Below are 24692 nucleotides of genomic sequence, written 5' to 3' on the forward strand. Positions count from 1 at the left end.
AAGTGAAGTCGCTCAATTGTGTCCGACTCTTAGCGACCCCATGGACTGCAGCCTACCAGACTCCTCCGTCCATGGGATTTTCCAGGCAAGAGTACTGGAGTGGGTCATAGAGCTCTAGAGAGGTGTTGAAAATTAGGGATTCAAACAGTGAATTCCTAAACAGTCAATTTAGGGATTTAAAGCATCCTGGTCCGCTGAAATACTACAGGAACCAGGGACCTGCTGACAAGTGGCCCTAACATTTCCCTCCACGTCATCCTTCAGGCTCTGCATTCAGTGAGTGTTGTGTCTGTGGCACACTTCTTACATATCTGCCCTGCAGTCCTTGAAATCTCAATTGTTTGCGTTTCACAGTAAACGTGGGCTGTTTTCTTATTGATCGGTACCACTTCTCCTACCTGAGACATTCTATGGGAACTTCCATGATGTACTGCTTTATTGCTCAACTCTATTTCCTGAAACCTGAATATTTTAGTATTAGCCATTGCAAATTGAAAAGTACTCCTGTTTATGGTAATTTTAAAAGAGGGAAAAGGGGTTTGAGAATTGAAACCTGAGTTGAAGAGAATGCATGTTAGTAAAAAGAAAGGAAACTTAAGAGGTAGAAGAAATTCCAGGCCTCTGGGCAGAATTTGGATGGTGTCCTGAGAGAAACCACTGAGACTGTGTAATCAGTGTGAAGCTGCAAGAGGAGAGTTTAGGACTAGATCACCATAGGGTTTAGAGAGGATTAAGAAATGGAAAGTTCTAGGACCCACAACAGTTTTCCAACCTGGGGATCTGGCAGAGGGACTGAGAAACCCCAGGGAATTTGACTTTGGAGGCCAATGGGAGACTGAGCCAGACTTGGAGTCTTGGAGTCCAGGAGTCTTGGCCTCAGGTCAAACAACAGGGAGGGAACACAGCCCCACCCATCAACAGAAAATTGGATTAAAGATTTACTGAGCATGGCCCTGCCCATCAGAGCAAGACCCGGTTTCCCCCACAGTCAGTCTCTGCCATCAGGAAGCTTTCATAAGCCTCTTATCCTTATTCATCAGGGGCAGACAGAATGAAAACCACAATCACAGAAAACTAACCAAACTGATCACACGGACCACAGCCTTGTCTAACTCAATGAAACCATGAACCATGCCATGTAGGTTCACCCAAGGTGGACAGATGGTGGAGAGGTCTGACAAAACATGGTCCACTGGAGAAGGGAATGGCAAATCACTTCAGTATCCTTGCCTTGAGAGCTCCATTAACCATATGAAAAGGCAAAAAGATAGGACACTGACAGATGAACTCCCCACGTTGGTAGATGACCAATATGCTACTGGAGAAGAGTGGAAAACTAACTCCAGAAAGAATGAAGAGACAGAGTCAAAGTGAAAACAACGCCCAGTTGTGGACGTGACCTGTGATGGATGTAAAGTCCAATGCTGTAAAAACAATATTGCACAGGAACCTGGAATGTTAGGTCAATGAATCAAGGTAAATTGGATGTGGTCAAACAGGCGACAGCAAGAGCGAACACTGACATTTTAGGAATCAGTGAATTAAAATGGATTGGAATAGGTGAATTTAATTCAGATGATCATTATATCTACTACTGTGGGCAAGAATCCTTTAGAAGAAATGGAGTAGCCCTCATAGTCAACAAAAGAGTCTGAAATGCAGTACTTGGGTGCAATCTCAAAAATAACAGAATGATCTCTGTTCATCTCTAAGGCAAACCTTCCAATATCACAGTAATCCAAGTCTATGCCCCAACCAGTAAAGCTGAAAAAGCTGAAGTTGAATGGTTCTATGATGAGCTACAAGACCTTCTAGAACTAATACCAAAAAAACATGTCCTTTTCATCATAGGGGACAGGAATGCAAAAGTAGGAAGTCAAGAGATACTTGGAGTAACAGGCAAATTTGGCCTTGGAGTACAGAATGAAGAAGAGCAAAGGCTAACAGAGTTTTGCCAAGAGAACACACTGGTCACAGCAAACACCCTCTTCCAACAACACAAGAGACAACTTTACACATGGACTTCACCAGATGGTCAATACTGAAGTCAGATTGATTACATGCTTGTAGCTGAAGATGGAGAAGCTCTATACAGTCAGCAAAAATGAGGCTGGGAGCTGACTGTGGCAGTCAGATTATGAACTCCTTATTGCCAAATTCAGACTGAAATTGAAGAAAGCAGTGAATACCATTAGACCCTTCAGGTATGAACTAAATCAAATCCCTTACAGTGATTATACAGTGAAAGTGACAAACAGATTCAAGGGATTAGATTAGATAGATGGAGTGCCTGAAGAACTATGGATGCAGGTTCATGACATTGTAAAGGAGGCAATGACCATGACCATCCCCAAGAAAAAGAAAGGCAAAAATGCAAAATGGTTGTCTGAGGAGGCCTTACAAAAAGCTGAGAAAAAAAGAGAAGCTAAAGGCAAAGGAGAAAAGGAAAGATATATCCATTTGAATGCAGAGTTCCAGAGAATAGCAAGGAGAGATAAGAAAGCCTTCCTAAGTGATCATGCAAAGAAATAGAGGAAAACAATAGAATAGGAAAGACTAGTGTTCCTTTGCCCACCAAGGGAACATTTCATGAAAAGATGGACAAAGAAAGGACAGAAAAGGTATGGACCTAACAGAAGCAGAAGATATTAAGAGGAGGTGGCAAGAATACACAGAAGAATTATACAAAAAAGATCTTAATGACCATGATGGAGTGATCACTCACCTAAAGGCAGACGTCCTGGAGTCCAAAGTCAAGTGGGCCTTAGGAAGCATCACTACAAAGCTAGTGGAGGTGATGAAATTCCAGCTGAGCTATTTCATGTCCTAAAAGATGATTCTGTTAAAGTGCTGCACTCAATATGTCAGCAAATTTGGAAAACTCAGCAATGGCCACAGGACTGAAAAAGGTCAGTTTTCATTCCAATCCCAAAGAAAGGCAGTGCCAAAGAATGTTCAAACTACTGCACAATTGCACTCATCTCACACACTAGCAAAGTAATGCTCAAAATTCTCCAAGTGAGGCTTCAACAGTTTGTGAACCGAGAACTTCCAGATGTTCAAGCTGGATTTAAAAAAGCAGAGGAACCAGAGATTAAATTGCCAACATCCACTGGATCATAGAAAAAGCAAGAGTTCCAGAAAAACTTCTGCTTCATTGACTACGCCAACGCCTTTTTGTGAATCACAACAAACTGTGGAAAAGTCTTAAAGAGATGGGAATACCAGACAACTTACCTGCCTCCTGTGAAATCTGTAGGGAGGTCAAGAAGCAACAATTAGAATTGGACATGGAACAACAGACTGGTTCCAAATTGGGACAGGAGTACATCAAGGCTATATATTGTCACTCTGCTTGTTTAACTTATACGCAGAGTACATCATGAGAAATGCCAGGCTGGATGAAGCACAAGCTGGAATCAAGATTGCCAGGAAAAATATCAATAACCTCAGATATGCAGATGACACCACCCTTATGGCAGAAAGCAAAGAGGAACTGAAGATCTTCTTGATGAAAGTGAAAGAGGAGAGTGAAAAAGCTAGCTTAAACCTCAACATTCAAAAAAGGAAGATCATGGCATCTGGTCGCATCACTTCATGGCAAATAGATGGGGAAACAATGGAAACAGTGAGAGACTTTATTTTGGGGGGCTCCAAAATCACTGCAGATGGTGACTACAGCCTTGAAATTACAAGACCCTTGCTCCTTTGAAGAAAGTCTATGACCAAGCTACACAACATACTAAAAAGCAAGGACATTACTTTGCCAAGAAAGGTCCATCTAGTCAAAGCTATGTTTTTTCCAGTAGTCATGTAAGGGTGTGAGATTTGGACCATAAATAAAGCTGAGTGCCAATGAATTGGTGGCTTTGAAATGTGGTCTTGGAGAAAACTCTTGAGACTCCCTTGGATTGCAAGAGGATCAAACTAGTCCATCCTAAAGGAAATCAGTCCTGAATATTCATTGGAAACACTGATGCTGATTGGCCACCTGTTGTGAAGAACTGACTGGTTAGAAAAGAACCTGATGCTGGGAAAGATTGAATGTGGGAGAAGAAGGGGATGACAGAGGATGAGATGGCTTGATGGTATCACTGATGCAATGGATATGAGTTTGAGCAAGCTCTGGGAGCTGGTAACGGACAGGGAGGCCTGGCGTGCTACAGTCCATGGGGCCTCAAAGAGTTGGACAAAACTGAGCGACTGAACTGACTGACTGAAGAAATAGCCTACTTGGCTATATTGAGCAGGTTAACTAAGAACAATCTAGAACCTAAAACCTTTTAATTCTTAAAATTATTTTATGACAAAGCAACTGGAGGATTGTGATCGGGGACCAAAGATGCTAAAACAAGCCACCACCACTCATGCCAATAGAAGAAAACAAAACTCAAGATTCACATTATCTGGAACAAGACAACCTCACTGAATCTTGGTAGAACTGAGACTCTGAAACCCTATAAGTATCCATCGTTGTTGATGTGGCACAGATACTAGGTTTATTTAGTCTGCTTTGCTTCTGTGGATAGTAGAGTAACCCTCAGGGCTTCTGTAAGGCTCTTCCTGACCTCTATTTCCTGGACACTATTTCTCCTTAATATTTTACTCTTCTTTTTAAAATATATTTTATTTTTATTTACTTACTTTATTTACTTGTCTGTGCCAGGTCTTAGTTGTGGCATGAAGGATTCAGTTTCCTGACCAGGGATCAAACCCAGGCCCCCCTGCACTAGGAATAGAGTCCTAGCCACTGGGCCACCAGGGAAGTCCCAAGGTTTTAACCTTCTAAATCACGTATTTTCTAAGAGAGAAGTTTTCAAAAATCTAAACTTGGGATTGGCCTCCTACATTTGGGAGCTGAGGATGTTTCAGGTTGACAAAGGGTTTGCATCCACATGAGTTAATTCACACTTTGACCTTTCCAGGAGCCTGGAGTCTGAGCTTCCATCTCAGGGAGCAGACACCTCCATACACTTTGCAGTTGGCATTGACCCAAAATGCCCACAGATCTGTCTGGGCCTGAAAGTAATTTTCTTTTATTTTTAAAATTGTACCCTTGGCACAGCTAATCTGAAGGTGCAACATACAAAAAATAATCTGAAGAGCACAAAGCAATTCTAGCAAAAAATATTTATATAAGGAAGGAATTGAAAAACTGTCACGCATCTTCTGAATTCAATATTAGTTCCCCGGAAACACAAAAACTGTAATAACCTTATCGTAGTCTTTGTATTATACAATTTGTATTTGTGTTATTTTTGATTATTCCACTTTTAATGTCAGCATGATAAAAATTGCACATGCTTTGAAAATATTTTAATGTGTATATTTTACATTATATGGAAATTTATCTGCATTTTTTCCACTGTCTATTCTTTCCAAACTTGTTGTTCATTTACTATTCCATTTCATTAGTTCGTAAGTGTTTGGCAAATCAAATCACACCTTCTAATTGATAGGCTTAGAACAGGAAAATTTTTTACTGTTCAGTTTTGTCCCTTGATTTTTCTGAATATATTCCCTCATCACATTTTTGAAGTATTTTGGGATTAATGATCAATTCAAAGAGATAAGTCATGCCAGCAGTACATCTTTTTCATTACAATTTTTTGTATCTCACTGATTTAACAATTTTCTGATCAGCCTGAAAATCTTTGCTGATCAAATTGCTTATTTGCTGACTAAATTATGCACAAGCTTCAATCTATTTATCCAGCTATTAACTGAAGGATTGTGGTGTGTTTGCTGTGCAAATTACCATGATGTTCTGAACAATCAGCATACATATGCACCACTATCTGTGGATTCAAAATTATTTCATAGTAAGAATTTAAAAGATTTTGTTGTTGTTTCCTTTTTCTTGATTTGAGAAGTTTATCAGGTGAAGGGATTCAGAACATCCAGCCCCAAATATGCCACTTTGGCATATTGATTATTTTGAGCTGAAAGTACTTGAGAAACAGCAGATGTATGAAGACTATTGGACCTCCCCCTTTCTACCTAAAAGCAGTTTGCAAAATTTCCAGTGAGAAAGGAGCCTTCTGTGTATCAGGAAGAGAACATTTTTATCACCAGACTGGGAGATATGGCTGAATTGGACCTTTACAAGCTTCCTAATAACCTTTATCTTCCACTAATTTCATTTAATTTCTAGTCACTGTCCCACAAGTTACTGCCCCTAGACCAAGCCCCATAATTTACTGCTTTTTGTATTAAAAGGCATATAAGCTTGGGGGCCTGATGGCTTTTTCAGGTCTTTATTTTCCATCTGAAGACTCCCATAAATGTAAAAAAAATATTAAATAAATGTAAAAAAAAATTAAATAAATGTAAAAAAAATATTAAATAAATGTAAAATATTAAATAAATGTGTATGTTTTTCTTCTGTTAATCTGTCTTATGTCAGTTTAATTCTTAGGCCAGCCACAGAACTAAGACGGTAAAAGAAGAAATTTTCCTCCCAGATGAAGCAAAGTACACATACACACACACATGAATTCTTCTGCACTTTTGCATAATACATTATATGGTATTGCCTGATAACTCTGTTATACATCCAATCTTCTACATCATCCTAGAGTCTCAGAATTGAAGGAAATCTTGAGAGACAGGAGGGAAGGGGGCAGGGCACAATCTTTAAAAGAATAATATAACTGTTTGAGGTTGAGACCGATTAGACCCCAGATGACAGAAGGTTTGACTTTCAGTAGACCTTGATCATGACTATACTTTCACTGTAAAACACTAGCACATGCTAAATGACACCCCCACAGGCGCTGTGATAGCTCCAAGTTCAGTTCAGTTCAGTCACTCAGTCACGTCCCACTTGTGATCCCAGGAACTGCAGCACTCCAGGTTCCTCTGTCCATGATAGCTCCAAGGCCAACCATAAAAGGCCGAAAAGTGGGCAGTGGTCAATTCCTGGAAATCCCCACCCCTTCCCCACAAATAGTTGGAATAATCCTCTCACTCTGAAATTACCCAGCTCATAAAAATGAACTAGCATCGCTGACTCAATGGACATGAATGTGAGCAAACCCCAGGAGATAGAGGAGGACAGGGAAGCCTGGCGTGCTGCAGTCCATGGGATCTCAAAGATCAGACACAACTTAGCAACTGAACAACAACAACAAAACTAACCACCCCATATTTCAGGGCCCCTGTTTATGGAATGTGTATCTTCCAAGGCTTCTTGCCTTCTGAGAGGATGACCCACATTCTGTCTGTGGAGTGTGTATCTCTCTCTATAAACCGACTTCTTACATAGCACTTTTCCTCTCTGAATTCTTTCTGCACTGACACAGTTCAAGTCTCAGTCTGAATTTTGGCTGGGTTCCAGTTCCATCTAGGTTCAAGTCCCAAACCTAAGACCAGTTTCAAAATCAGATTTGTAATCTTTGTATTGTTTGGTTCCTCAAAATTATAATTACAATAGGACTATACTATTGATTCATTAATACCTAGATGAACACTTAAACTGTTTAGAAAGATGCAAAGAACTAGTCACTTGAGTTTTGTTACTCCTTATAACCTCCTTTAAGAAACACAGATCAAACAATTTAAAGCTTCAAATGAAATAATTCCCTGTGTATACAACAAACATCAATAATTTAACTTTCTATGTGCTAAACATCATGTAACTGGGAAGAACTAATTTTGACTCCAGGCTAAGGCTTAAGCCCTGTTTTAGCCATTTTTGTTATTACAATCATACATAATGGCCTGCCTCAGGGCATCCTGTCCCCTCTGCCTGACCTTAAACCAAAGTGCTTTGTTTAGCTCCCAGGGAGGTAATCTGACCCTGCCCACCTGTGAATGACTGTAAGGGGAGAAAACTAACACACACCCCTGAGACTTGCCATTCTAGGAGATATCTGCAAGAATTAAATGGTCTTTTTACTTTGTTTCCTTACCTCTCCCTCTCTCCAATCCATGAAGAAACCTGGCACCCAGGCCTCAACAAGATGGTTACTTTGAGACATTAGTCCGCCATCTTTTCAGTCAGTTGGCTTTCCAGATAAAGTCACATCCCCTACTTCAACACCTCATCCGTGGGATTTATTGGCCTCTCAAGTGATGAGCAGAGAGCTTGGACTCGGTAACATTCACTATAGTTAATAGTTCCTGGATTTGCTACTCTGTTAAGAACATGAGAAAGAAGATTGGAAGAGAAAAGGAACAAGGTATAAGAATCTCAAAATCAAAGGTGGCAAAATTTCTGCTTGGATAGTCAGTTTCTAACATGTAGAAATTCAGATTTATGTCTTCGACAAAATATTTTACTAATACCCTGGAAGTACTCTGCCATCGTCGAATCTTGGTTGAGTGCCATACCCCACGACAACACAAGCAGGTTACTGAGGGTTATTATGCTTTCCAAGGCCTTAGGTCAGTCGCTCAGTTGAGTCCGACTCTGTGACCCCTTGGACTGTAGCCTGCTAGGCTCCTCTGTTCGTGGGATTCTCCAGGTAAGAATACTGGAGTGGGTTGCCATTTCCTCCTCCAGGGGGTCTTCTTGACCCAGGGATCGAACCTGGGTCTCCCACATTGCAGGCAGATTCCTTACCATCTGAGCCACCAGGGAAGTCCTTGGTAATGTCTTAAATGTGAAGTGGGTTGAACATAAGACTTATCCTGGCAACATCTTTCCAAGATACTCTAGGTTCAAAAAGAAAGGAGGTATTTCTTCTCTGCCTTAAATAAATTTTCTTCTATCTTTTTTAGGTTGGTCAAAACTGTCTCAGTCTGCCTCAGTCTAAAGTTTTCCTGAGAAGGTCTTTTGGGTGGAGTTTGCTGTTCCTAAATAGTATAACAATAGCTCCCCATCAATCCTACTCCACTGCATATTCAAGCTTTTGTGATTTTTATAACCTGTTAATTCTCTTTGGTTTCCTCAGCACAGATACTTCCAAACTCCACTTTATAATTTTATGAAACTCTATAGGACTTTTCTTTGTATTTGAGATATATCCCACCTCATTATTTAGACCTTTGAAGTGACCAGTCTCAGGACTCTGGCGTGCTGTTTTCACTGCAAAGTGAACAAATTTAAGACAGTGCTGGTTCTGTGGGTTCTCCCCTTCAGGTGTGGTTCCCACATGTTCAGGAATGGTCTTTTCTTTGTTCGTGTCTGCATACTCCTTAAGTAAACACTACCGATGTGTGAAGGTGCCGGGAACAGGAGAGTGGAATCCTAACCTTTTACTTCTGTGTAGGTATTTAGTTCTTAAGGACAGGAAGGGGTGAGGCAGGGAGAGATTTATCTTTTAGTCTCAGGTAAAACTAAAACCTCAGGAAGAAGTTCAGAATCTTTGTAGAATATACGTCATCATCATCATAATCAACAACAATGTTACTGGAACTGATAATAACATGTCCACTGTGGCCCAGGCTTTGCACTAACCATGAATTATCTCAGCTAATTCTCTGAACAACCCTACAAAGTGGGGGCTGTTACCATCTAAGTTTAGAAAGGAGAAAACTACAGCTTGCTCTGGGAGTAAGTTTGTAGTACCACATCATAATTAAAACACAGACTGACTCCTTAGTTCCTGCTCTGAAGCACTCACCGTCTAAAATTGTGCCTGCTGAGCCATTGATTTTTAGAGATAAAAGCAGTCCTAGATGTCCAGTGTCTCCTTGAATTGGAAGGATTACTATGGCCACAGTGTATATCTTATTCATTAATGTTTTAAAAAATTATCTATTACTCAGCCCTAAATAATGACTTGCGCCATTTGTGAGGACATGGCTGGACCTGGAGGGCTCTGTGCTAAGGGAGATAAGTCAGACAAAGACAAGCACTGTTTAGACATAAATACTGAGAGCAACTGGTTGATTGCCAGGGTGGGAGGAGGAGCTGGTGAGTGTGGGTGAAATAGCTGAAGGGGATTGAGAGCTACAGACTTTCAGCTATGAATAAAAAAGTCCCAAGTATAAGGTAAGTGCAGGGAATAGAGTCAACAACACTGAAGTAATTTTGTTACTGTGACAGGTAACAAAGTTACTGGACTTTTTGATTGTTGGATCACTATGTTGCGCACCTGAAATTAATGTAATGTTGTATGCCAATTGTATTTCATTAAACAAATAAATAAAAAGAGTAGCACAAGCAAAACAAAATTACCTATTTTCTAATTCCCTGACCTGATTGATACTGGTAATACATCAAGAGTATCAGATAATTTATCATTTGCTTACTTAATGGAAAATATATTATAAGGAAAGTTTGTACTGGTCATCATTTTCACAGAAAAGTTATTTTTACCAAGTATTTATTGTTCTATGGAAGAAGGGGAAAACTTTGGTTTTTGACAGTTACTATTTCTGTTTCAGTTTTATACATTTACAGGAATATTAGTCAAGAAAGTCTAATCAATTTATTGTGTCAGACAGTCTTCTGCATCTAAAACTTGTTTTTGCTCTAGAATGCATTCTGCTAAAAATGATTTTTCTAATTATTGTTGGTTTTCTCAGATCTCCCACTAATATCTTCTGCACATCTGCTCATCAAGTTGCATAGATTTCCAAATAGGATTAGCAGTTTTAACAGCTTTGCTATTAGCTATACCAATAGCATCCTTTAAGGGTGCTTTGCTTATCTTCTGCTTTAGCAAATGCTTTACTGTTTTAGTATCATTTGGTATGCAAAACAATCTGAAATTTGCATCTGAAACATATTGGTTTCTTTTTTTTAAAAATGATACAAAAATAATTAATGATAATAATAAATGCCTGAAGGAATTTAATTTTACTGTATGTATCCCAATTACCGGAATATTGTAAAGAAAGAAGTCATATGTCTTTCTAAAACATTTATACCCATGAATATATCATTTAAATTGTATACATATATTTAGTAGTATATGCATATATATTCAGAGAAGGTCTGTCTTAAAGAATCTGGGAAAGATTTGGTGGGAAAGTTGACAAATCACTTTTCTGTGGCATAAAAATATATAACTTCCCTCAAGAATTGAAGGACTAATTTTGAGATAAGGTTTGCTTTTTTTCAAGAAAATATCTTCTCACTTCTAATAAACTGTCATCCTCACAATAACACAGAAAATAGGATAGTTGCTGAGCTTTTCCACTTCAAATAGTTTCCTCTTTCAATAAATAGAACTATTTAAAAAAAAGACTGAGAATATTATCTTCTAAAATGCTTTTGTAAAAAAAAAATAAATAAATAAAATGCTTTTGTTATTTGATGTCTTACATCATTTTTTCATATCCTTTTCCATTTTAGTTTATTACAGGATATTGAATATAGTTCCCTGTGCTATACAGTAGGACTTTGTTGTTTATCCTTTCTGAATGTAAGAGTTTGCATTTGCTAATCCCAAACTCCCAATCCAATCCTCCCCTACTCTCCGCCTCCCCCGCCCCCGACTACCACACGCTTGTCCTTTATGTCTGTGAATCTGTTTCACAGTTAAGTTCATTTGTGTCATATTTTAGGTTCCACATATAAGTGATACCATACAACATTTGCTCTTCTCTTTCTTACTTTTTTTTTGGCCGCTCCACACAGCATATAAGATCTTAGTTCTCGGATCAAGGATCAAATGCGTTCTCCCTGCGCTGGACCACTAGAGAAGTCCTATCTTTCTCTTTTTGACTTTTCTTAGTAAGACAATCTCTGTGTATCCATATAGTTGCAAATGGCATTATTTCACTCTTTTTATGGTTGAGTAATACTCCACTGTATACACATATACCACTCTTCATTATCCATTCATCTTGTGATGGACACTGAGGTTTCTTTCCATGTCGTGTTTATTATAAATAGTGACGCTGTGTCATAGGGGTGCATTTATCTTTTCAAATTATAGTTTTGTCCAGATATATGCCCAGGATTAGAATTGCAAGATCATATGGTAACTCTATTTTTGTACACTTACATCTTTAGCATTTTTGTCATCTGTATCTACTTCAAAAAAAAGTAACATGACATTTTTTATACTAAGTGGAATTTAATTTGCTTTAAATTTTTTTTGGGGGGAGGGGAAGCAACAGGTACTCAGAGTATTGAATTTTGCAAGTATAGTTTCTTTTTCACTTTGAGGAGATGATCTTTTCACTCTAAGGTTTTTCTTTTCTTCCTTCTTTCCTCCCTCTTTCCCTTTCTCCCTTCCTTCTTTTCTTTTTTCTTTCCTCAAACTTTCCTTCCTTCCTCTCTTCCCTCTTTCCTTTCTTTCTCTCCTTTTCTCTCCACTTTCTTTCTCTTTTTTTTGAAAGAAGGTGGCTTAAAAGAAGGCAATCACTGAGTCCTGAACCTGTTAAAGGGTGTTAGCAGCTTTTAGTAAGACACTGGAGTCATTTAGAAGCAATATGTAGCTTTACATATTTTTGAGAGGAGGAATATTGCACATTTTGTTGATTTCAACACCATGCTCATGACTAGATAACTATAAATTATTGAAAATCACAACCCTTGTTGGGAGACTAAATCAGTGTCTAGAACATCAGAAGAATTGGGTAATCCTAATGTTCACTTTGAACTCTACAGACATTGTGAGAGGGAGTAAATGCTCTTCACTTTGCAAAAAGGAGAAGTCCATCATCTTACTTGTTTGATATCCTAATATGGTTAGAGGTCAAAACAGGAAGTGCCATTGTTAACAGGGAGAAACATGAAAGTTCTGTTCTTAAAAACACCTTGACCCTCTTCCCCATGAGGACATTTTGAATGCAGGAACTTTGGGTGGGACCATATGATTTCCTGCATTATCTTCAATCATTGTGGTAAAGTTTGTTTTTGTTTTAAAAACGCAGTTGAAGGAAAGATATTTGCCATTTCAGAGGAGAGCAACATTCAGTTCCTTTTAGAGTTTTATGAGCGTCTGTGATCATTTGTCATATGTGGCTAAAAAATGACCAGTACTGATGAAATACCATTTTATTTTTAGAGAAAAGCTTCAGCACACTTTCCCAAAATAATTTCTGGAAAAAAAAAAAAAAATCCTTGCTTCCTTCCAGGAAGTTTTGTCTATGGCTAAATGTGGGCGCATATACTTTCATGATAAAGACCATCATTTTACCTAAATATACTGATGCTAAAAGCCTTAAGAGCTACGGACTCTGGAACTAGTGAAGTAGAATTCCATTTCCTAGGTTCCTTGTGCCAAATGTTGTCATTCTTATAACACTTGTTGGCTTGAAATAATAGTTTAAACAAAGATGAAAATGTCATAAACCTAAAAAATAAAGGTAAAGAAGGAAATATTGTGGTAAGTAGACGTTTCAGTCTCTAAACTTTCATCTTCAATCTTCCAAATTTTCTCCTAGACCATGTCTGATGGTAAGCAAATATTCTAAAACAAATCTAATCATTCAAAGTAAGGATAGGCATACATTTTTTACAGGTAAATGAATCCAAGCCACTTTTTCTGTTTTCCTAACGAAATAAGACTATTTCAAACAAATATTATATAATAGATTGAGGGAACATTTTCAGCTCAGATGCTTAAGTAGAAGTTTGTCTTTATTGGTAAGTCATCCTCGTACTAAAACTACTGCTTAATACACTACAGAATATGTATATGTATAGCTGATTTAGATGATTGTACAGCAGAAACCAACACACATTGTAAAGCAATTACCCTCCAACTAAAAATAAATTTAAAAAAATTAAAAAGCTAGAAAAATACAGTACAGAATAGAAGACAAAATCCCCAGATAATGGACCAGGAAACTAAGATAAAACTTGTCTCTATACAAACTCAGATCCAGTTAGTAACTTAACCATTATATGTATTTTTCTTTGTGGTCTTAAATACATTGAGTTCAGAGTTCCTTATGTATTTATTTCTTCATACAACCTGTAGAAAAAAGCTTTCTGATCTACCCAGCATAGAATATGATACTTCCTGCCTTAATGAAAAATAAGGAGCATTTTGCAAAACTACTGAACTAGTCTCAGAACAGGGGATGTTGTACCAAATCTCATAATCCAGTAATCAATTAGAACCTTCTTTAGTTTTTTTCTACCATCAAAATGTGGAAAGGGTGAAGTTGTAGGATCTGGATGAAACTCACAAAAGCTCTCTTTATTTCATATGTGTTATTGAAACAGAATTTGCTTAAAATTACATTTTTTAATATGTAAAAAACAAGAGACGCAGCAAGGATGATTACATTAAAAGAGGGTAAGGGGATAATCCCAGAGTCTCAGAGTTTCAGAGTCTGATGTGGTCACAGGGCTATTTAGCTTAGCCCCTCACCTTTTCTCTTTCCAAGATCATGATGCTTCTGTTCACTTTTTGTTTTACAAGGTGAGTTGGACATTTAATGCTTTTTTAAATTTCTTAATGCAGGAGGAATTTTGAAATAGATGGGAATTGAAAAGGGGGAAAACACTCAAATGCAGGATAAAAGACTGATTTTTAAGTTGATTCTTAAAAATTGTGGGATTCTTATAGGGAGAAATAAAAAATCTTAAAAATCTTTAAATTTAAAATATTTACAGTTTACAAAACACTTCAAGTAAAATTATTTTATTTGAATGCTCAGTAAGGGAAGATTAGGATTATAGCATGAGTTACTGGCAGAGCTGTGACCACACATCTTGTTTCCTAGTCTAAGACTCTGTATTCTCTCTCTCTCACTTGCCTTTCTCCCTCTCCCTCTCTTTCTCTCTTTCTCTTTCCCATTCTGCCAACCTCCCATGATTGATTCTGAAACTTACTTTATGGATGTTTAACAACATAAAAAATTAAAAGCTTTTTGAGGGCAAATTTAGCGTTCTATTTTGCATCTCTAGTAGCTAACCCAACATAAGTACTCAGCTAAATGCTTGTTTAATGAATGAATGAAATAAAGTAAGACAAATGAAACAGAATGCCTTTTCAAGTAGTAAATAAGAAAATGAAAATAAAAGAATAATATTATAGATTTTAGACAACTATTCAGAATATCAAGTACTGTATTAGACACTATCTTTTTTTCTGTCATCTATTTTGTTAGTCTTATTCAAGACAATACAATTTATTATATGTTATTATTTATAAATTTTCAGGTTACTAAGTCATAATTATAATTTAGAAAAATTGGTCCTGTTTTGTTTACAAAATGGAAGTCAGAATTCATTCTTTAGTAATATAAAGTTCATTGGAATACAACAAATAAAAATGGTCATACTTACCTATCACATCTGGGAGAATAAAAGATTGTGATCATTAACTCATATTTACAAATATTTTTCTTATTTAGTCACTCATATTTTCTTTATACATTTCACAGGTTTAAAGCATCGACTGATCATTATCACATTTTTCCATCAGTATGGCTTATCCATGACTAGATTTCAACTGACCAGGCTAAGATAAAAAAGTTTCTCTCATATAGCTTTTCCTACCTGCACGTCTAGATAAAGAGCCTAGATGTGAGGACATTTATTTTAGTTCTACAAAGTCTATAGGTAAATATTTGTGTATGTGACTTGGAAGAGAATTTAGAGGAAGAAGTAATTTATTATTTATATAAGACTAGTTACTAGCTTCACATATCACCCAGATACAGCAAGGAAAAAGAATCTCAAACAATACACAAATTTTACAAAGCCATATCTACACAGCCAATAAAGATGAAATACCCAGGATCTGATTGAGATTCTTAGATTCATTCCAAAAAGAAAATAAAAAATGGCCCAAGCTTCAACTTTGCCAACTTAATTACTGCTGTCAAGAAACACTGCATGATGCCATCTAGTGACAAATAATCAACATGATTAATCACTTAGAAATGACGGGTCAAGGAGGTGAAATTCCCAGGATTTTAGATGTAAAGGGGGAAAATCCGTCTGAAAGAATTACATTTGGCAGATTAGTTTTGTTTCTCCAGGTGTATGAAAATTTATCCCTGATCTGCAGCATGGGAATTTTTATGTGGAAATCCTATATTGTCACCTACCTCCAAATTTGCACTTCCACCTCCTCGGCTTCTGCCCTTCACCATCCAGTCTGCAGCTGAACTTAGAAGCGAGGGGTACTCTCCATGTCGCAGCCCCCGGCCCCGTGGCAGGTGGTGGAGGTGGAGCCCTTTAGAAAGCAGTCTCAGCAAATGTTTTGCTTTGTTTTGTTTTTAAAAAAAGTGCTTCAAAAAAGGGAACCAAGATGATTCCTGAAACAATCTGTGCCCAATTAAAAATAATAACAACAATAATAAATAAACTGTTGAAAGTTCAAAGGGTAAAACTAAAATAGGGACCAGAGGAAATCATCTGTTTTTCTCAGCCAAAGACCGGGCTGATCCAATGCTATACTGTTTCTTGTACCAAGTCCTCACAGAAAATGCCAGAGACCTCTCTCTCTGAAAGGCTGTATGCAGCATTATGCCCTCAGGAAATTAATTTTCTCCAACATTTCTCATCTTTTGTAAACATATGGCATAGATTTTTATTTTAAAGAAAAAGACCAATGATCTGTCAACTGTGGGATTCTCACAGTCCAATAGTTTCTTTTTGGTTAATTTTTTACAGCTAGATTAGCCAGTGCTGCTGCCATAGACATAAGAAAATAAGACATTTTGCTGTGTTCACATATATCTGATTAAAGCTCAGTAGGAAAATTTTGGGTGCCTTGGAAAAATATCAAGTTAAAAAATCTTGGTGAAAAAAAAAGCTTATCAAAATCTCCAGCTTCAAGTGTGTTTAGTTGTTCTCGTTTCATTGTTGCCGACATGCTGTGATTGGAGTACAATGTGTGGAAATTGCATAACCATCATTTCCACAAATCAAAGCTCTTGAGAAATGGGAAGGCTGTGCAGGAGCTGCTGCATGAAATGTCGATGAAAAAAAATTCAGCCTTTATGTCTAAAGTCTCCTTTTCAACTATTGTTTAATTGTGACTATCCCTGGGCTTCATTTTGCTTTTAAACTAAAATCAGAATTAACCATGGGTGAAATAACAGTTTTTAAAAAGTGTTTTCTCTGAATTTCTTATATTTTCCCTGAGTTCAAGTTTCTTTTGTTATTTTTGATATCTTGGACTAGTCTAGGCCATGGCTTCTTAATTCGAATACTAGAACTGTTGAGAAGGCATTCAGTGGAATCGCTAGGTCTCAGAGAGAAGTGTGGATACTCTCAGCCCAGTCCATTCCAGGTTTATGGGGGCTAGGGAGAGTCCTTTCTCTAATTTGTTCACAGTTAAAATAGTAACCAGTTAGATTGTCATTTGGGTCTAAAGGAGCCTGAATGCATTATAAGAAAGGGAAGAACAACTTCTCTCTCCAGCTTCCAGCATTCCTCCTTTGCTCCAGGAGAGAGGTTTGGTTGTACTACTCTGATAACCACATGCTTCTTGCCTCAGATGCTAATAAGAGCATCTTACTACATATGCTAATAAGAGCAATTAAGAATATCAACAAAAATCTTGAGAAGAAAAAAAAGGTCTAGCTATTATTTCAATGATGTAAGAAAAATTTTTTTTCTTTTAAAAAAAAAGGAGTTACCCCAAATGAATTAAAAAGAAAAATTTTTTGAATGGTTATTTAGAGTGAGAAAAATAAAATAGACATTTACGTGATTAAAACAAGATTTGATATTGCTACCCTACCTAAAGTTGGCTTCCCTGGTGCCTCAGACTATAAAGAATCTGCCTGCCGATGCAGGACACCTAGGTTCAATCCTTGGGTTGGAAAGATCCCCTGAAGAAGGGAATGACAACCCGCTCTAGTATTCTGGCCTGTAGAATTCCATGGACAGAGGAGCCTTGCAGGCTACAGTTCACGGGGTCACAGAGTCAGAGATGACTGAATGACCATCATTTTCACTTTCTTGCCTCAGAGCCACCCACAAGCACCTATGAGAACTTGGAAATTTCCCCTTCGGCAGCTATCACATCTGAGCTAGTCTGGGAATGGGTGGGAATCTCTAATATCCTTTTAGAAATCAGGAGATGAAAACGGTAATTTACTTAAAAGTGAAATGCCGTTGTGTTGGGAGAAATTCTACTGGGGTGTTTTGTTAGCCCTTTCAACGTGAAAACTCATTTTGAGGAAGTTTGTCTGCAAGAAAGGCATAAAATGCAGCTGTGCATTCACACTTTTCAGTACCTGAGATATACCGAGCATAAATATCTTTTTAGGTTCTGGATTTTTGATCAAAGTTTGTTTTCTTGTATAAAGTTTCTGCTTGAAGAGTGTTTCAGTGTTCTTCAAAGTAAATTTCCAAGATTATAAGGCTAAAACAGTGATTAAAACGGAAGTCTGTGATCAGTCACCCAGTTGAACTTTGAATCATGGTGGCAGTTTTTCTTTTATCTTTAAATTTGGTGCCATTTTCTTCCTAACATTTTCACCCCTGGGATTTTTCTGGTTAGAGATGTATATAATTTCCTTTCTGCCCACATCCCCTTCTAAAAGAAACTGTCCCCACCCACAGACCCTGCTGAACAGATGGGCCAAGTCACCCATGATTACATCAGATGACCCTACTCCTTGGGCTCTAAGAGATGAGGACAAGCTTGTGGAGGCCTATAATGAGTGTCCATCTATACATTAGACTAAGCCAATTGGATGATATCATTTGAGAATTTTAAACTATGTTGAAAAAGTTATACATGGGTGATGTAAATGGGATTTGCAAAATCACAGGTATTTGGTTTGGGAGTTGTTCCAGAACAAGCCTCAGCCATGTGTAAATCAAATTTATGAGGGATTCCAAATTTAAAAAACCTTGTATATAGAGCCAGACTAAGACAGTGACATAGAATAGATATGCAGAGAGAAGGTGCTAACAAGAGCTGTATTTGACATTTGTAAGATCCCTCCTTGTCATCCAGGCCTTGTTCTACTTTCTAAATAAACAGTTTTCCAGCATAGTTTGGGGTGGATTTGCCCAGCTGCAAGGTTAATTTCTGACTGTTTTAAGCCAATCAGCAATATAACATACTCCTGCCCAGGTGATTGGTTCAGAGTAGGCAGGTGAACAAATTAGAGACAAGTGAGGTCAAGGAAACAGTTGCAGGCCGTTTTGGGGGGAAGTTTCTTCTCTCTAATCCATGGGAGTTGCCTCAAAAGTACTTTCTGTCTTGGTAAATACAAACTAAGAAGCAAATAGCAAATAGCTTTTTCTGACGACCTTTTTAAAATATGAGAAGAGACAGTTTTAGCAGAAAAGCACATTGTAGAAGAAAGTGCACAGTAGTAGAAAGTATGTCTTTGTTGACATTATGGAACTAATTGTTTTTTAAAGCCTGCTCAGTTTTTGGATTTCTCGATAATATAAACCAATAAAATCCTTTGTTTAAACTACTAATATTTGGATCTTAAATTTGAGTGAGATGACCCAGATAATCACGATGGTGTGATCACTCACCTAGAGCCAGACATCCAGGAATGTGAAGTCAGGTGGGCCTTAGAAAGCATCACTACGAACAAAGCTAGTGGAGGTGATGGAATTCCAGTTGAGCTATTTCAAATCCTGAAAGATGATGCTGTGAAAGTGCTGCACTCAATATGCCAGCAAATTTGGAAAACTCAGCAATACCAAAGAAACGCAATGACAAAGAATGTTCAAACTACTGCGCAATTGCATTCATCTCCCATGCTAGTAAAGTAATGCTCAAAATTCTCCAAGCCAGGTTTCAGCAATATGTGAACCGTGAACTTCCAGATGTTCACGCTGGTTTTAGAAAAGGCAGAGGAACCAGAGATCAAATTGCCAACATCCGCTGGATCATCAAAAAGCAAGAGAATTCCAGAAAAACATCTATTTCTGCTTTATTGACTATGCCAAAGCCTTTGACTGTGTGGATCTCAATAAACTGTGGAAAATTCTGAAAGTGATGGGAATACCAGACCACCTGACCCACCTCTTGAGAAACCTGTATGTAGGTCAGGAAGCAACAGTTAGAACTGGACATGGAACAACAGACTGGTTCCAAATAGGAAAAGGAGTAGGTCAAGGCTGTATATTGTCACCCTGCTTATTTAACTTATATGAAGAGTACATCATGAGAAACGCTGGGCTGGAAGAAGCACAAGCTGGAATCAAGATTGCCGGGAGAAATATCAATAACCTCAGATATGCAGATGACACCACCCTTATGGCAGAAAGTGAAGAACTAAAGAGCCTCTTGATGAAAGTGAAAGAGGAGAGTGAAAAAGTTGGCTTAAAGCTCAACATTCAGAAAACTAAGATCATGACATCTGGTCCCATTACTTCATGGGAAATAGATGGGGAAACAGTGGAAGCAGTGTCAGACTTTATTTTTTTGGGCTCCAAAATCACTGCAGATGGTGATTGCAGCCATGAAATTAAAAGACGCTTACTCCTTGGAAGGAAAGTTATGACCAACCTAGACACCATATTAAAAAGCAGAGACATTACTTTGCCAACAAAGGTCCGTCTAGTCAAGGCTATGGTTTCTCCAGGGGTCATGTATGGATGTGAGAGTTGGACAGTGAAGAAAGCTGAGTGCTGAAAAATTGATGCTTTTGAACTGTGGTGTTGGAGAAGACTCTTGAGAGTCCCTTGGACTGCAAGGAGATCCAACCAGTCCATCCTAAAGGAGATCAGTCCTGTGTGTTCTTTGGAAGGACTGATGCTGAAGCTGAAACTCCAATACTTTGGCCACCTGATGCGAAGAGTTGACTCATTGGAGAAGACCCTGATGCTGGGAGAAATTGGGGGCAGGAGGAAAAGGGGACGACAGAGGATGAGATGGCTGGATGGCATCACCGACTTGATGGACATGAGTTTGAGTAAACTCCAGGAGTTGGTGATGGACAGGGAGGCCTGGCATGCTGCGATTCATGGGGTCGCAAAGAGTCGGACACAACTGAGCGACTGAACTGAACTGACTGAATAATTTCTCGGTCTCAGAAACCCAAGCAGTCCCTTGAATTTTACCAGCCCCACAGATGAGCAATTCTTAACACTATTGTCTCCATTTTTGCCTGGTTTTCCTGGTTCTGCATTATGTAGCAAGGTGCCTGACACATTTTAGTTGCATCATCAATATCATTAAACAAAAAATCTCTTCCTCTCTCAATAATATTTTCTGCATACAGTCTTTGGAAGTAGTACACTTGGAGGAGGCATCTGACTTTCAGGTTGTATTAATATGAAGTGGTCTTGGAGAAGACAAAAGAAAACAAAACCAATGATGAAACTAATAACGAAATGAGCATGATTAAATAAGAACCCAGTCAACTTCACCAAGACCAGGAAAGGTAGAGTGATAGTGCTATGAAAACAGACACCACAACACATGCTTCCTTTTTACATGTATTCTATAGACACTTTCATTCCTACCATGATAAGATTTCATTATCTGCATTTGAAATGAAAGTAGATAGAAAAAAAAATTATATTTTTTTCCTAATCAAAATCAAGGGGTGTATCTGGATTTTTGGAACATGACTTTACTTAATCCTGACGATCCTGCCTGGAAGGGATCATTCATTCCATGATATGGGTGGGGAAGTGAAGAAGAGAGATTAACTCACGGAAGAGAGTAAGTGACAGAATTGAGACTGGAATTAAAAGTTACACTATTGCTTTATGTTAATTATTAAACTGTGATTAATTGATGGCTTCTCTGGGCTTGCCAGGCCTGGTTTTCTTGCTGATATAGTGTCATCTTAAGTGTAAATTATCTCTGGAAAAATCATAAAAAGATGGTAACACTGGTTTCCCCTCCACGGGCATAAACTGTGAGACTGGGAGAGAGAAACATTTATTTTCCACTGCCTAATGTTTTGTGCCTTTTGACATTTGAACCATATGCTTATATTACTTTATCTAAAAATAGTAATAGATTTGGAAAAAAAATCACATCATGAAAATTTTTTGTCTGATAAAATGGCGGGCTTGTTTCTGACCATTTGTAGATTCTCTCCAGCTCTAAAACCACTTTGTTGTGTTCTCCCAGTTTATGTTAATTTCAGGGCATTAAAAGGTTTTTGGTGTTTCAGGCAGTTCAAAAATATGAATGCTCAAGTAGGTGTACCGAACAGTTGTGCCATGTTTGACCGAATAGCCTCTTATAACATTCAATTGGGATCTCTGACCCTTGAAATTTTATAAATGTGAAGCATATGAAACTGGTAAAAAGAGACAAGGTCAGCTCCAAATGTCCTGTCTCCATGCATGTTTTCCCAGTTTACAGAAGAGACAGATTCCTATCCTGAATGTTCTCCAAACCACTGAAATTGCTTAAGTTCAATTCAGTCACTCAGTCGTGTCCGACTCTTTGCGACCCCATGAATCGCAGCACACCAGGCCTCCCTGTCCAACACAAACTCCCGGCGTTTACTCAAACTCATGCCCATCGAGTCGGTGATGCCACCCAGCCATCTCATTCTCTGTCATCCCCTTCTTCTCCTGTCCCCAGTCCCTCCCAGCATCAGGGTCTTTTCCAATGAGTTAACTCTTTGCATGAGGTGGCCAAAGTATTGGAGTTTCAGCTTCAGCATCAGTCCTTCTGAAATTGCTTAAAGGGATCTTTAAAAGGTTACTTAGTAACTGGACTTATTAAAAAAAAAAAAAAAAGGTTACTTATATTTTTGGCAGTATTAATTACTTTTTTTTTGGAAAAATCAGATAAATTAAATTTTGGAAGGTAACCTTAAGATTCAGATTAGGGCAAATATCTGGAGAGTACAATAAAGCCCAAAGGGACCTGCCAGCATTTTCACTTGAAAGGATAACTTTGCTGTGATTAACACTAAACTATCTAAGGAGTGGCTTGAGCAGCAGTTAGGAATCTGGCTATTAATCACCTTGGATATCTCCCGTGGGTGAGGACAAGCTGAAGGCAAGCGTGTTTTGCTCATTTTATTTTCTCAGGAACACAGCAGGCACCTTGTAAAATCACTAGGACTGGCCCCACAACCAAAACAGCGAAGGGTAAAGAAGATTCATGAACACAGGCACTGGCAATTTGCCTTCATTCTCTAATGGCAAACCCTGCAGGAGACAGGAACATTTGGAGCTGACCTTGTCTCTTTCTGCCAAAGACAGTTTCATATGCTTCGCATTTATAAAATTTCAAGGGTCAGAGGTCCCAGTTGAATGTTATAAGAAGCTATTCAGTCAAACATGGCACAACTTTTCAGTACACCTACTTGAGCGTTCATATTTTTGAACTGCCTGAAACACCGAAAACCTTTTAATGCCCTGAAATTAACATAAATATGGGTCACACAGCTAAGTTCCACTCTTCTTAGCATTGAAGACAGTCACATGTAATTTTGCTGTTATAGGAAGCAAATCAGTTCTGCTAACTAAAGCCCACAGTATTTTGCACATTATTTTTCTGAATTCTATTTTAGTATTTGAAATGCTAAAAAAATTCTGCCCCAGCACTCCTTCTAGAGAAGTCTGTGTGTTGTCTTTTGATCTCTGTTACTGGTTCACAAGTCACTCATGGCTAAGTTATAATGATAAAGGGGGGAGGCTATTTATGGACTTTGTATTATTTTTTTTCTATTCATCATACTGAATTTCCCCTTCTGAGGCTTTAGAATTCTGCCGCAAATTACAACAAGCAAGGATGTTAACAGCCTTTGCTAAGACCACAGAGCTATAGGAAAAGATCCCTGCATAGGATCCTGGCTTAAAAGGTATTTCTGCCCTGCTGTGTAAGACATTATACTCAGAATCTTAATTTTTATAAGAGAAGAAGAGAAATGCCTTAGTGGAAAAATCTGTTGCATACTTATAGCTGACAATCCAATAAGCCTGGAGGAAATGCCAGAGTCATGCTTCTGCTTCTCTTCGTCCACAAGGGACTTCTATAGACAACTGTCCCAAGTCAAACTAGGAAATCTGGGCACTGGTTTCACAAGGGCAGTGCTCAGTGGAAGGCATTGAATGAACCACTTGTGTTATTGTCAGACGTGAATCTGCCGATGTTGGTATAAGGCCTCACCTGGAGATGCTAACTGGCCAATCTAATAGATTTTCTTCCAAACGCTCATTCTTATCTGTCAAATATAGCATAACTTTTAGTTTATCTCCCTCTATTCCAATTTAGCTATAGCTTGAGGGTGCTCATAAAGCTTCATCGATTCAGTTGTCTCATTTAGTTCACCACCACGAGAAACTTCTGCTCCCTACTGTAAACTCTAATCTACAATGTGGCATCTTCTCTACCTGTGGCCTGACTTCTATTCCCTGGGTAATTGTTTAATGGAAGAAGGTAAAATCCTTCTAGAAAAGTAGTTCACAACCTTCTCTGTCTCATCTGGATACCGTTGTTCTGTTCTGCTTGTTATAGTTTTATAAAAGTATTGAGACTTTCCTTAATAAAGATAACTCAGAGCCTCTCTCGTGAACTTTACTGAACTCAAATCAGAAAACCAGAATATATAAAACCCATTAGTTCATGAAGACACATAAAGAAAACCTTAACACTCTGTGGCTCAAGCACTATGTAATTCTGAAATATAGATGAAAATGCCTTCCTTAAAGGGATGTTATTATGATAAAGGAGAAAATGGGCATAATGTGTTCTTAGTTCTGGAAGCAAAAGTCCCTTCTAAGGGAGCTGTTATTATTTATTATTACTATCCAGATGCTGGGACTATATATTTCCCAAGGATAAAATAAAATGTAGGAAAGATGTAAAAATTCCAAGCTCTAAGGAAACTAGCATATGGTGGGTATCCTTTGATAAATATGCTAAATACCTATTTATTTGATAAACTGACTAGTGGAATTAGAGATGCGTCTGAGTGCACTC

At 38.1% G+C, this 24692-nt stretch overlaps 1 protein-coding gene across 5 annotated transcripts in view; it reads right to left on the reverse strand.

Moving 5' to 3' along the window:
• The window catches only part of SLC39A10 (solute carrier family 39 member 10), a 147273-nt gene extending 131214 nt beyond the window's left edge, over window positions 1–16059 (reverse strand). For 2 of the 5 annotated variants that reach the window (XM_061149106.1, XM_061149105.1), the window contains exon 1: window positions 15913–16059. The gene's annotated coding sequence lies outside the window, so the exon portion shown is untranslated. Of the gene's footprint in view, window positions 1–7913; window positions 7984–15912 lie in introns of those variants that run through there. The other 3 variants (XM_061149109.1, XM_061149107.1, XM_061149108.1) reach the window with 3 other exon arrangements.
• Between the last annotated feature and the right edge of the window lie 8633 nt (window positions 16060–24692).

This window comes from Dama dama, chromosome 8 (genome assembly GCF_033118175.1).
Source record: "Dama dama isolate Ldn47 chromosome 8, ASM3311817v1, whole genome shotgun sequence".
In the NCBI taxonomy this organism is placed as follows: Eukaryota; Metazoa; Chordata; class Mammalia; order Artiodactyla; family Cervidae; genus Dama; species Dama dama.